The sequence below is a fragment of the Apis laboriosa genome, unplaced genomic scaffold (genome assembly GCF_014066325.1).
Source record: "Apis laboriosa isolate Shangri-la unplaced genomic scaffold, ASM1406632v1 scaffold119_cov161, whole genome shotgun sequence".
NCBI lineage: Eukaryota > Metazoa > Arthropoda > Insecta > Hymenoptera > Apidae > Apis > Apis laboriosa.
This window is the reverse complement of record NW_025221019.1, coordinates 128192-132407: the sequence shown is the minus strand read 5'-3', so window position 1 is coordinate 132407 and position 4216 is coordinate 128192. Positions and strand designations below refer to the sequence as shown.

The following is a 4216-nucleotide window of genomic DNA, read 5'->3' as shown; positions in this document are numbered from 1 at the left end:
AATAATTTTTCGAGCAGCTTTAAATCGATTTAATCCGTGCATGTAAATGCTCAGATTGCAAATAAGTTTCTTACTTCACACGTGAGTATATGCTCGCGCGCGTAACGCGCGAAATGTAAGATGTAATATCGTAATACGTTTGTGCAATCACTGTGATGCCGTAATGGCATCGTGTATCTAAGATTATTACCTGAATTGCACACGTACGAAATTGTACGACGATTAATAATCCGATTGAAAATGGTAATCGTAATTATATCTCTATCCGTGCGATGAATTCCAATCAACTATGGAATCCCGCTTTTCCTCGAGAGAAACGATCGAACGGAATCGTTTTTCCCTTTACCCGAACGTACCAACGTCGGGCAAAAAAAAAAAAAGAAAAAAGAAAAAAGAAAAAAAAAACCAGTGGAAACGGAATGTTAATTCGTTTCGAGGAACTTTCTCCGGGTCGCGCAACGAGAATCTCTTTTGCCAGTATGTCGCTTGTTGTCGTCGCGCATCACTCTGACGACGAGCAACGCGTTTCCAGAATTTTCCACGGTGACCATTTACGGCGCATCGACGTCCACACGTTTGGTAATCGCCCGTGGATTCGTTTTTCCGTCACGGCTCGAATTTGCATTGTTGAAGGAGTGACACTCCGCTCTTCCAATGCACTCCATTTCGCGTGGCCACGCGCTCGCACACGAAGACAAAGGTACGGTGCACACGTACGCCGAAGAGTACGGCCAGGATCGATGCGAGCCACGTGGGCGACTTGTTAAGTGCGCCGTCGAATCACACCCGACTGCACGAGCCACGTATTCTGCACCACGTTGCATCCATACAAGAGTGTGCACTTTGATTTAATGCTCCGAGGAGCGAGATAAGAGCGAGGGACCGACTTTTTTCTCGGGATAATACGAATGTTCGTAATGGCGTAATGGCGAGCAAGGTCGCGAGCATTGTGCTTGCATTACGAAGATGGACTGGAATGGAGCTGGCATAGATATGCTTGTTTGGATGAGGGATCTTGATTAAACGGTGCCGGCCGCCAGATCGCGGATATGGATTATTAAGAGATGTTTATTAAACTTGAGAGGCAAAGTGTCGTTGCGGAATTAAATATCGGATGATGGTGTTGCAGGGAGAAAGAAGGTTTTTTGATTGGTAATTTATTTCTTGAATGAAAAGATATTATTTCGCGATCCTTCTTGATTTTCACCTCGATGGTAAATAATTGGTCCGATTTTATGGTCACGAGTAAGGCAAAGGAGAACAGTTCGACGATCTCTTAGGTTGTGGCAAAATAGAAATTAGAAGCGAATTCGATGTAGAAAAAATGATGAACGTTAATATCTTGTCATTTGTTCTGCAATTCCGTGGCAAGGAAAATGACTTTATTAACGTTTTCCTCTGCTCCAGTTGGAAACTGGACTTTAGTTCCGGTGCAAATACCCGCTGTCTCCGGTCGTAACACTTGGCGAATAATATTAACGATGTGCCACGAAAAATCACCGCCCACGTGATTTACGAAATGATAAATTAATTGCGCGAAATCTGAAATCGTGAATCATGTTAGATCTTGTTGTACAAATCACTTGTTCTACGGGATGATTAATGATTAAAGATTGAAACCCTTAGTCGGCAAGATATTTCAAAACCTCGATGAATAATCGTCGTATAATTGCTGCAGTTATCGGAACAAATGCGTAAAAAGTCTTAATCCAATTCTGTTGCTCCTATAACAGCAAATAATGTTAATTCCCATTAATGAGATAATCAAAAATTCAATCAAATAATCGATAAATAATTCCAAACTACTTACGTTTCATCGGATTTGCATCGAATAATTAATCGAAATATCCACAAGTGATGATTAACGATTTATTGCCGATAAATGATATACCTTCACAAGCCAAGTGATAATCCCTGACACGAATATTTCCCCCAATTCCCCAATTCCCGTTTAACGTCACAGTTAGAAACGTGGTAACGCCAAAATAGGAACGGCAATAGGTGGTTAATAATAACGGGGCGATAATTATAGGGTGGGCCACGCATGAACATGAGTTTTCGGCCATCTATCCAAAACTCGCAGAATCCCCGAACGAGTTCCACCTGCGCGGATATATGCGGTCCGGGGATTACTCACGCGGCCTCCGAGGGTGCGTCGAAATAGAACGCTTAGTCAGACGTCACCAGGAACTGCAACTCGGGGGAGTCACCATGCTCGCCATGCACGCGCGTCTTAGTTTGTTACGCTTTATGTACTTGTCCAACGATCTATAGAGGCTTAAAACGATCGCGGGATCGAAAACGTGTCTGTGCGAGATGCAGCCGTGCACATGGAGACGCGGTTATAACAGGCTTTGCCCAGACAGGGTTACATTAAATTAAAACGTGATCCTATCGCGACCGATAGAATGCCTGCCATTGCTCGCGAGAACCTACAGTTATCTTAACGCGTAAGCTTCTAGCGAGACTCATGCAAAGTAAGAGAAATTGGATAGCGTTTTTTCTTCTCTTTCTCTTTCTCTCTCTCTCTCTTTATGCGCCAGTTATATGTACCAGTATCGAGAGCACCATACTGCTTATGTCTTGAAAAAATGGAACGAGTGAACACTTTGTCATTCTGGATCTTTGTTTGTTGAAAGTTAATAAAAGATTCTACGATAGTTAAATTTCATTTCAGCTCTGTATGCTCTTGTAAATTTTATATGTTCGGTAACTTGCTTATTCTCTTACGATTCTCATTCTGTCGCAATTTTATTATATTATATTATTATAATTATATTATTATAATTTTATTATATTTATTATATTTTATTATATTATATAAATTATATTATATAATATTTATAATTTTATATATATATAAATTTGAAATTAACAATACGTAGAATTTCTTCGATCTTAATCTTTTTTTTAATTAGAAAAATTGAACAGGGATCGTGTGTAATTAAGTATATTAATTGGAAAAGAATTTTCGAGTATTGGTGTTGACTTAGTAATAAGGTAGATGCGAAGAACACGAGTTGAGTTGAAGCACGTGGCTCGATACGTGCTATATAGACGAGGGCTAGTTTAAGATTGCTGATGTTAAAAGGGGAGCGCACCTGGATCGACCAAGATACTTATTTGGATCCACTATATCTCCCTCTACTTCGACCCAGGTGGTTGATCTACGTTGTACCGCCTATTACTTGCCTCGGGGTATATACAGGTAGCATCTTAACAAAATTGTTTCCAATCACGCCGACCTTCCTTTCTAAATTTGTCTTAATTGTTTTTTCCAATTAGACCAGATAATATTATTATATAGCAACCCTAGAAATATAAAAATTATTAAAGAATAACTTATTGTAATGAGTAATTTGAATATTTTATTTAAAATAAATACATTGTTAACGTGATAATTATTGTTCTATTAAATATTAATTCAAAGAAAGTATTCCATTGTCAAGTATTTTGAGTAGTATTTAGTAATATAATTATATAATTAATATTCAATATTTTTCATTATTTTATTTATATTACGAGTTTATTTATAATATATTTTTTATATTTAGTATCTTTTTGATTCTTCAAGTTTCTTAAAGAAGACTTTACACAACAGCAGAGTGGCGCAGTGGAAGCGTGCTGGGCCCATAACCCAGAGGTCCGTGGATCGAAACCACGCTCTGCTAAGTGGTGTGAATTTCTTTTTTTTTTTTTCTTTATTACAAATATTTTTTTAATAAAAATGAAATAGATATTTGAAATTATACAATGATAATAATATTCTATAAAATTGATTTATTTCAAAGTAAACGAAAGTTTCTTCAGTTTATTATAACGGAAACAGCATCTCGCCACTTTTTACCTGAATTTTAATTCAATTGCGAAGGCGTTTAAATTGCGAGTTGAGTAATTTGCAATGCAAAAAAAGACAGGAGTGCGTCCTAAAGTCCCGTAAGCTCAAGATACAACTGGTGAGCAATGACACGCACAACGATGGATGCCATGCCTCAGTCATTGTCCGTAAAGAAAAGATGAGACAACGAGTTCAGGAGTTCACCAGAGTTCACGGACGTAAATTTGGTGGGTGTCATATTCGCTTCGCGGAGTATGTCTTCAGGAAGTTTTAAAAGGAACTCGCTTTGACCGAGATATCTTCAAGAAGAAAAACACTCAAACTACCGAGTAGTATTCACAGACGTTACATTTATAAAAGAATATTTATTGATCGTAA

At 38.1% G+C, this 4216-nt stretch overlaps 1 non-coding gene across 1 annotated transcript; it reads left to right on the top strand.

Moving 5' to 3' along the window:
• Positions 1-3599: 3599 nt before the first annotated feature.
• Trnam-cau lies at positions 3600-3671 on the top strand. The gene has a single exon. It is a non-coding gene; the product is annotated as a tRNA-Met (tRNA).
• Positions 3672-4216: the final 545 nt, after the last annotated feature.